The sequence below is a fragment of the Drosophila hydei genome, unplaced genomic scaffold (genome assembly GCF_003285905.1).
Source record: "Drosophila hydei strain 15085-1641.00,03,60 unplaced genomic scaffold, DhydRS2 tig00008114-arrow-pilon, whole genome shotgun sequence".
Classification (NCBI taxonomy): domain Eukaryota; kingdom Metazoa; phylum Arthropoda; class Insecta; order Diptera; family Drosophilidae; genus Drosophila; species Drosophila hydei.
Genome location: NW_022045827.1, coordinates 7,085,276 through 7,096,196, shown reverse-complemented (window position 1 = coordinate 7,096,196; position 10,921 = coordinate 7,085,276).

Genomic DNA, 10,921 nt, shown 5'->3' with positions numbered 1-10,921 from the left:
ATTCGGCTAATAAAACCATCAAAGACATTAAATGTTGTGGGTGCCATTCATTTGATTGAACTCTGACACTCGTCTGACCACGGCTCTAGAAACAGCCAACTGCAAGCTGCAAATACATAAAACTAATAATAATAATCGCTAACAAAAACAAAAATGTTGCGCAGATGCTGCAAACCAGATACGCGATGCATTTCAAGAGTTGCCAAACATTGCAGTTGCATCTATTGAAGAGTTTTGTTCGCTCGACTAACCGACTGAGCGGCTGCACGTGCTCAGCTCAACTCAGCTCAGCTCTGCCATTGTCTTCGCGCATTGCAGTTGCATAATCCACAATTAGGCTCAATGGGATGACAAATCAAATGCGTTTGGTCTTTTGAGTTAGCGGAAGTTTTGGTAGGATTTAGGTAAGGATTGGAAATTATACATTATAAATTATAACATTAGATATTAATTATATGAAACATTTCAAGCATGCTTTCTCGCAACAAAATGCCTTCACATAAAATAAAATATGTTAGCTGAAATGAAAATTGAGACTTCCTTATTCAAAATATCAAAAAATGTTGAAATATGCATTTGTTTTGCTTGAAAGATTATAAAGTATATATAATAATACGAGTCTATCTTGGGAGGGATAAAATATGAAAATATGAAGGATGCTAATGGCATACTCTAAACAAAACTCTTTAAGTTAGTAGATAACCTATCTGTCTGCCACCGAAGCCAAAGACTTGATAATAGTTAAAAGTATATATTTTTACATATGAACAATTTTAAGAAGTAGTTAAAAGTATATTTTCGTCTATGATAAAGTTGAAGAATTAAGTCACTAAGCAGTTGGGCTCGATTGCTTCTTGTGTTCTACGTTTATATCTGATCAATTTTAATCATATAAAAGCGTATTTAGTCTGCGCTATGCTATGTAGAACAATCAACTCTTGTGCTTGCTAATAATTGTGTGTCCATTTCAATTTCATTTAAGTCTGAGGTGCCTGCGGGTTATGTCGAATGTCGACTATCGATTGTCGATTGTCGCAGCGAGATAGCCAGTTGCTGTTGTTGTTGTCTTTGTTGCCGCATTTGATCGACTCGCAATTGTTGGTATTGTTTTGGCATTGTTTTTGGCCAACTGTCTGCATAGAACTGGCAGCCGCAAAGAGACTCCAAAGAGATCGTTATAATTTGGCCGAAGGCGCCGCAGCGGCGCATTCGCAAACGCCACGTCCTTCGTGGCGAGTGGGTGGTTATGTTTTTGTTTTGCTAGCTTTTAGCTTGATTTTTGGCTGGTTTTCTTATTTATTATTTGTTGTTTGCTTTTTGCGCCATTTGATTTAAATTATAATTTTATGTAATCATGAAGTGGGCCTGTTGCCGGCTGCTGCCGCTGCCGCTGCTGCTGCTAGCCGCAATTAAATGCACGTTTTGTGCCTGCTGCTAAATGCAATCGATTATTGATTATTCGATCATTTTAATTGCCTGCTTTGCCTTGGCCAACGTGAGAAACGAAAACGAATTTCTGAATTAACTGAAAGTCAAACAAAATGAGTCGATTTCTAGTACAAACAACTTGACTTGAAGCTGCCTTAAGAGTTCATCTAGTTCAATATAGTTAACATTAGCTGAATATAACGTTAGGTGTAAGGAATATTAATCTAGTCGATTAGTTTAATGAATCTAAAGACAGACAACAGTTAGATGCAGATCGTTCAAGAGATTCTGAAGTAAAAACCATATTTATATATTTCCACTATAAACCAACCCACACATCCATTCCCCAGTCTATGCATGTCTTGTCAAAGCCAGCTTCAAGACACTGCAGCAGCTGGGGCAACACTTTCTTAGATATACTTCCGATACTAGTTTGTAGGCTGGCTCTGCCCCAGGTCAAATACTTCCTCAGTCGTTTAAAAACAGGTGTGAGCTGTACAGGCGCTCAAAGTAAACGCATATATTTGCCTTTTATGCCTTACCCCTGTCTCAAATCTCATACGCGTGTCCAACTTGTGCCTCAGTCGTTAGTCAAAAATAGCTGTGCGACACGAACACAGCAACAACAACAATACGATGATGAAGTAGAAGAAGCCGAAGAACAACAACTCAAGTGACACCTTTAGCCAATGCATCTGCACAATTACGAGCAGAGCAGAAAGTATCGGATTTCTGTAGAAGGCTGCAGCAACACCACCAACACCACCAGCAGCAGCCACCAGCCACGACAATGAGCCCAAGCAAAACTCCTTTCTTTTATGCGCCACTGACAAACGGCACATTGCACATGTCCTGCAACAACAACTGAAACTGGGCGACTGTTGGACGCACTGCCTGACGAGCTGACGGGCTGCCGGGCTGACGGACTGACGGACTCGTTGGCTGCCTGCTGCACAATCGCAATCAGTCACCCCCATCAGAAAGGCAGCCGTGAAACAAAAGGCGTGGCGTGTGTGTGTTGTTGTTGCTGCTGTTGTATCTGCAACTGATGCTGGCTGCATTGCTGCGGGTGCGAGTGCGGGTGTGGACCTTGGCCTCGGTATTGATTTCATGTTGACGCTGCAATATTTTCTTAATGAAAACAAACAAAAGATGCGATGGCGTTGGCAAGCAGGCAGCTGTCCAGCAACAGCAGCAGCAGCAGCAGTTGCAGTTGGGAGGCAGCACAAAGTGCGTGTTATTAATATTATTGGCCAGGCCCAAAGGCTGCTTCCTTATGGCCACACACGAGTGGCAGTGTGGCAGGCAGTCCGGCAGGCAGGCGCTCAATGCAGATGTGTGCTGCCAGATAATTTTTTGGCAAGCAGGTCGTGCCAAATTCCACACACACACTCGCACACACACACAGCGTACAACTGTGGCCAATTTAAAACCAATTTAAAGTTTAATGAATTCATAAAGAAATCACTCGCTGGCTGCACTTTCAAAACATAATCTGCCGACGCGTCGCAAAGACGACGCCAAAAAGTTGCATTCACTTGGAACTTGTAGCCATGCCTGCGCCGGTGTTACCTTCCCGTGTTGGGCTGTGCAGGAGCAGGCTGTGGCTCATGGCGTGCCAAATCTCATAATCAGTCAATAACTTTTGCCGCCTTCAGCGCGCACGTGGCGGGCCAGCAACGACCTCGACTATGGGGCCATAAGCGTTTCTTTATGTGCCCCATAATCGAAGTGAAATCAATGGCACTGCCTGCATACCATTAACACGAAAGTCGTTTGCGGAATCTCTGGGCCATCGTCAAGGAAGTGCCAAGACGAAGAGTTGAACGAGGTGGAGGAGGTGTGCCAGTTGGTCGCTCAGTCGCGTTCAGTCGCTGCGCTTTGATTTGAGCTAAACAAATTTTTATATTCGAACAGATTTCAGCATGACAGTTATTAATTGCAAATATCGCTTAATTCATCGCTTAAAAAGCGACAACACTCGCATAGTTCTGGCCTCGTGGCCAATCCTCCAAACAACCTGTAATCACGACACAATTCAACCAGTCACCGTTACCAATATCTCTGGCTCTGAGCCCGTGCTTAACTTACGGCCAAGTTGCTGTTGTGTGTGTGCGTTTGCAGTTTACATGGTTGCATTCCATTGACACTGATCATCAGTTAATTTGTTTATTTATAGCATATGCAAAGGCATAAAAGTGAATGCGCATCGTTTGTTTTGGGTCTGTAGGACATTTGTTATCCCCACTCGGATCATTCGCTGAATTTCAGGCGAGAACTGACATGCCAAGGCGATTCCGAAAATGAACGAGTGTGCATAAGGCTTAGCACTTGATGAGGGTTATTGTTAGAGCTATGCAGTTGGGCGTTAACTACATCTGGATTTATTCAATATATTTTTGCTGCAAATTAAACTTTCTTTTGAGCCAGAAAAACCAGAAATGGAATGTAAGAAGATCAAGCAACAGCTGCAACTAGAATAGTTAAATATGAATGATGTATCTATCAGTCTACATCATGCATCATTTCGACTTTGGCAACATAAATTGAGTTTTAACTACTCAAAAATGATGCAAAAATGAAAATATTAAGCCGAGTCTTTATCTTGCCAAACAACAATTTACTTTAAATACTAATTGAAGGCAATTTTTGTGACTGTCAACAACAATTTTTTCTTTAACAAATTTTCCTAGATTTTCACAAATTTGTAGTAGCTGCTTAGCTGCATATAGCAATTGTGGCAGCCGTGGAAAACAATGGAGCGGGGGAATTCGCATTTATGCTGCATAATCAAATCATTAGTGAAAGGTTTTAGGGCACTTGATCGATCGCGCAGCTCGTTAAGCTCCAATAAAGCACTTAATGAATAAAAAAAGGGGGAAAAAGAGCTCAAATATTTTCACAACAAACTGCAAACTGCCAACTACTTGAAGTCGCAATCCAGAGTCGAGTCTGTGGACCCAAAGATTGATTGTGTTGACTGATGGTGTTCGAGGCTGCAATGTGCTCTGCTGGGCTGCTTCTAGGTTGCAATTGGCAAATTTGAATGTTGATGTTGTCGACAACAGTCGCCACGAGTTTTGGGTTTTTGGTTTTTGGTTTTTGGCAACGGTGGCAACTGGCAACAATTGGGGAGCAACGATATCGTGATGGCCCCGTTTTATTGATGGATTAAGGGCGATTACGCGATCGTTGTCAGTACAGTGGTGGCCAGGAAAAGTGGCTGAAGGGCCAATCCGTTTCGTTGTTTGCCAAAGACAAGACCAAGCCAAAGATGTTGTCGATGACGACGACGCGACGGGGACATTGCGCAATCGATAATCATGGACCCTGCAGGGGGTGGGTGTAGGGACTTGGAATTGAGCTGTCATGTCAGGCGGCAGTTAATCAATGCAGCCAAAACATAATCAAATTAACTGCCACAGAGAAGAGCACCAGAGGGGACACAGCGGACAACCGAGTGTAGGAGCGAGGGGCGAGCATCGAATGTCGAGGGGCAGGCTTAAGTCAGGACTATGTAGGCCACAGCAACAATTGTTAGTGCTTAGCTGCTTGCTGGTTGTCTAACAATCTTGTGGCTAGCTTTGGGGCAACAAGTGATTTGATTGCTGCCCACTGCCCACTGCCCACCGGCCCAGGGAATCTTTTTTCTTTTGGCTCAGTTCAAACAAGTTGCTGGCGGGGAGTTATGAAGTAATGCATTATAATTTGGCCCCGCAATTGGCCAGTCGAGATGCACCTTATCCAAAGTCGAATTGAGAGGCATGTTTGTTTCTTGAGCACCGCTCACTGTGCATTTTTCCACAATTTTTCTCCTGCTTTGCATAATTGTGGGAAACAACCAGCGGCCTTTATAAGTAGGCTAAGGTTCATTATGGCATGCCGAAGCACTGAATCAGTTCTGCTCAGGCGAGGCTCAGCCATTTGATAAATTATGCGCCCTGCTATCGGGCCGAAGCAAAGTGCAGACTCCGCTGCTCCAAACATATCGCTGCAATATCGGACAATCGGCGTGATTAATAAGCTGGCCAGAGCAGCGATGGTTCATCAGCATCATTCCATTCCTCCTCTCTCCGTTCTCGTTCTGCCTCTCCCGCTCCCTCTCACCCCCTCTCTGCCTGGCTAACCTGTTTGCCAGCACTTGGCGCCTGATACCCCAATCTTGGCCTGGACACAACGCATTCTCGACTCATTTAACGCATACGCGCCTTGCTCTGTCGCTCGCTAATCAATTGTCGCCGTATTAAGGTCGCCAGCTTCTGCATATGAAGCGTTGCTTTTGCCCAACTTGGGCTTGTGGCTTGCTATATATTGGCTTTAATTAAGTGGTTAGTTCGATGCAATTTATTATTGCTTAATCAATATATGCTGAAAAAGTGATTTTAAATATTATGTATCAAATTAACTATTTGATACGTGAGTGGACAATGTGAAATCTTTAAGAATATAAATGCGAACAGGAACAAGGCTTAAGCATGAGTCTACTTTAGTATATATAGCAGATGTATATAGTCATTGAACGTTCTAATTGGCTTTACAGTATTTAGTGTTGCTGGAGACGCGTTCCCTTCTGGCCAGGGGTTTTGGTAGTGGATAAGAGTATGAAATAAAGGCTGAACATTAAAACGTGCATACATAATGTAGCAATAAATATATGAATTGAAATATGACTCAAAAGCTATTCGCAATGTTTATATAATATGGAAAATAAGGCTTTCCTTAATTCATATATTATTGAGAGCCCCTAGCCGAATCATATCCGTCAGTCTATATATCTATATATTTCTCTTCATTCTGTGTTTAAGTCCATCTGCCTGTGCTTGCCTCCATTGCTTCCAATTAATGATTTATTTACTTTTAAATATAATTTTCTGGTCATTTTCCATTTAGTGTTTATATACAATATATATATATACAATAATTTTATATTTTTCAATATTTTTCTATTCTTTTTTATAAATGTCTGAATCTAAGTCTAAATTAAAATTAAATTTAAAATAAATTTTAATCGAAAAAATTAAGTCTAAGTCTGAATCTAAATTTAAATCTAAATGTTAATCAAAATTTAAAACAAAATTTAATCGAAATCTAAAATTAAATCTTAATCTTTTAAGTCGCTAGAACACTTTTATATATTAAGCGAAACAGCATTAAAATAAATTTAGTGTCCTTGGGTCTGGTCCTTCCTACATCCCTGATCTAAATTGATAAAACTTATAGCTAAATATTTTATAGCATTTTCTGTTGTAAACATTATCTTTAATTGCATTTTTTCATAAGCTCTTTAGGCACTCTAATATCTTTGACAAATATATAATTATTTATAAGAAAATGTTCAAAATTCCGTTAACAGCAGATGAAATCTTTTGAACGGAAACATTTTTGGGCTGTCGCTGTCGCTGTCGCGAGTGTCCATTGAAGCGGATGGCAGGTTTGCATTTTTTGGTTGCGTTGCTTTTGCTAAATGTGACACTGAGGCTACTGTTCGTAATGGTGTTGGCATTAAAATGGATTACACACTGACTGAAAAGCTGCTGCCTGCCTGCGCTTTCGCCCAGGCCCAGGCCGGGCCAGGCTTTTGCTTTTGCTTTGGCCTGGCACCTGTGCCGCTTGAACTGCCTCAACTGGTTCTGGTTTTTAAGAGGTGCCAGTCCCTCCCCCTCCCGCTTCCCCTACTGCTGCAAGACTTAGTGCAAAGCGGCATTTATTCACGGCATTTCGATTTCAATTACAATACAAATTGTCATTAATGTTGGAAAGTTGCTTTTGCACATATGCATCGGGCGGGTGGGTTGGAAATAGCATTTGCTTTTGCTTTTGCAGTTGCATTTGATTTTGATTGAGTGGATATACATATAAGCATAGGCCTAGAATTACGAGTTATCTCACAACCTGTGTTAAATTTGATTGACTTTCCGTTGATGCGGATCATAAAGCCGCAGCAAGCACTCGAAGCACTGCTGCGCTAAAGCCCCCCGCTCCATTTGATAGATGCATTAAAAGCTCATAAAGCACAATTATAATTTCCATATCTGTTACGCTGTGCACCCAAAAACCACACCTCAGAATCAACGAAGGCGATTTACTTGACTTGCTGCCTGCTGCTCATAAATAAAACATATATACACATTTTTTAATTTCCCATAATTTCGAGAGCGAGACGCATAACACACACATATATGTATATAAATACATAAGAAACGAACGTGAATACAAAAACAAATTATGCACACACACGATATCGATGATGATGATGAAAGGCATACGCAATCGAGACTAACCTGCGACTTGTCTTGGGCACAGCCCATAAGAACCGGACGATGACGGCGACGCTTCCGGGACTCACGGGGCTGGCACACGAGCAACCAGCACCGTTATGCCTCATTGCCGCCGCCCTGCTATAGAGTCCGCACCGCTCGCCTAACCTCAAAACCTTATGCCCATAGCAAGATCGCCGATCCTCACCTTAAGTCAACGAATTGAACGGACAGCGCCTTAAAAAAAAACAACTGTGTTTTATTTGGATTTGGGGCCGTACTGTCAGCGTTTCGTATGTGGCATTGCGTAGTTGTTGTTAAAATATGTTTTCGTTCAAGCTCCTCGATCTGTCGCCCTCTTGCGCGAAAGATGACAGCGACGGCAAACGTTGGACGCTCGCCGGCGGCTCGGCCGGTGCGTTATTGAAGCGAAACAAGTGTTTAGTCACCCAGAGAACGCGTTGCAGGTAAAATGGGTGCTCCTGCCTGGCCCGCTGCCTCTTTGGCCCCGCTGCCCGTAGTCGCATGGAGCACACCCCAAAAGTGCCAGCATTCCTTACGTGGATAGCCGTCGTCATCCACAACTCTGCGTGGCCTGCCTTATTTGGTTAGGCTTCATTGAAGGTGCACCTTTGTTACGCTCAATGAGCGATCTGTGTGTCTGCGCTCGTTCTTGCTGTTCATTCTGTGGATCTTCTCTATAGAGGAGCAGCGAGTTCTGTAGGTTCTACCTTGAATTATTGCTGCCTCTGACCAGCGCCTTGAATCATCGCTACGCGGCGGGTCGCATTCAGTTTGTCTCTGGGTCAGTTGTATGTCGTGGCTGTGTTTGTTTGTGCAACATGTGTCTTGCCGCGGCGGTTGGAAGTTCAATTTCCGCGAACCGGAGACATAATTAATGCAGCTACTCACACTTCCGGTGCCTGGTAATGAGTTGATATCAAGTGGTTTTAGATCATTTACATTTACTGCATTTGAAATCGTCTTTGATTGAATCAAGTGAAGCCTGCCTGAATCTCAGTTAAGCTTACATTTATTTTCCATATACGATCTTCACTCGAGACAATTCTATTTCAAAACTCGTATTTAAGTATTTTATGTTTGCTCTGCCACAGCAGCCCAATGATCCATGATTCGAGTCAAAGATTAACGATCGAATTTTATAATTTATGAGACATTTTCGTCGCGTCGTCGCTTTTCCCAAATACCTACGCAATTATCATGCATAGAGCTCACCCCCACCCACACTTACAATTGCAAAATGATCTGTCTGCCCTCCTATATATATAGACAGATATATCTGGGCGATCGATCTGGCTAAGCGCATCTGCCATAAACCTTATGACATTTTTATGTTAATGCAACATCGACTGGGCCTGTGGCGCCCGCCTTGTTTTTATTACCTTCTAAATGTTGCGTTAAGTCCGCCATTAAAACGATTTGCCGTATGTTTACAGATTTGTCGTCATAATTGCTTTTTAATGCCTTATCTATCTGCAGCCGGGACAGGCTGCCTGGGCTTGAGTTGGATCTGAGGCAGCACAGCCTGAGTGGAAAGGGGCAGGGAATGATGTCGCATCATTATTAGACGCGCGCCTTTTATTTGTTTCAATGAGCTTTGGATAGCATCGTGAATCGATGCTCTTTGGGACCTAGCTACAGCTGCCGTTTTATCAACGATCTCAACGAATTTACGCATTCGATTAATGCGCCATCATCGATGCTATCGGCTATGGTGGCTTTTGTCCAAGGCGCGTGTGAAGCTGTTGGTAATGGTGGGAGGTAGGAGTGTGTGAGTGTATGTATGTGTATGTATAACATTTGACATGCGCACAGATTTATCCCAATGTTTTGGTAGCAAATGTCTATGATGCAAGCCAGCTGAACTGATAAGCTGAGTTACCTATGCTAATGTGAGAATTGCTGTCTTTGAAGTCAACTATATATTGAGCACAATTTTGAGAATATATTCAATTATATATATATATATATGTGCTCAAATATAAAGCATTTATAAATGGGAAGCTGAGGATATACTCATAGCCTCGATGACCCTATTAAGCATAGACTAGCCTGCAAGATAAGTCCCACCAAACACGCACGATCGTCTGTAGTCGTGCCTGCTCGTGTCACGATTCACGCTCAACTCTTATGTCAGAGTCCGAGTCAGACTCCAATCTTGGCGAACTTTTATTATTTCTTTGCTTGTATCAGCGCGAGCTGAGACCCACAGTAAGCTAACAGTTATCGTTGTCGTTATCGCTATATCGTAAATCAATATACAAGCCGCTTAAATTGCTTAATTATCGTACATGCACGGGCGTCAAATTAACCCATATGAAATAAGTCATTTCGCTCGGTGTAATACACTCGTATTAATTTCAATTACACACAGCATACAATGCAATTATGCGTTATTTTAGCTGCAGGCGCAGCGGGGCGGAGGGGGCCCAAAGGCGGATTCGTCATAGAGCTGATACTGAACTTCGTATCTGTGGCTATACCAGTTCGCGGAACAGCAACTGGGTCTCTGTCATGTATACCGAAAATCTGGCAATTTATGTGATCAGCGTCTGTGATTTCAATCAGCACTTAAGTAACCCAAGGGGCCACGGAGGAGGGCGGAGGCCAGCTGGTAGGTAGGTGCACACTTTTCCAGAAAATTACTCAACACCTTCTTGGCCCGCTCTCCAAGAGAGAACCGAGAGACTGTGTGGAGTGTGGAGTGGACTACAACCGTTTGGCCGTTGTTGCCGTCCGAGCGCGTTTCAAATTTCTTGGCTTAGCCGACGCCAACTGCAGAGCCAGCTACGGTGGTGCTTGGTGGTTCGTTTGCGGTGCTGCGCAAAAAAAACTTTAATTAAAGAACACCATAAAAGTGTCGCCCGTGCGATCGTAATTATGAATTTAATCTCAATTAGAGCGTTTATCTTGATTTTCCATGTGCTTTGCGTGTGTGTGAGTGTGTGTGTGTGTGTATGGGTGTGTGTGTGTCTGCTAAGACTTGTCTGGCTGGCAATTTGTTTGCCAAAGTTTTTTGGCCGCTGAATTTATTTGCATTATCCTGTATAAAGCGATGTTGGCTGCGGGTCTCTGGAGCAGCTTGTTGCATACATTTTTTTTTTTTTTGCTTTTCATTTGCTTGGACATGTGCAAACACCTTTGTTGCATTTGTAGAGATAAACATTTTGCAGTCTGGTATTTTATACGCGCGCTTTAACTGCGTTTTCCAGTTA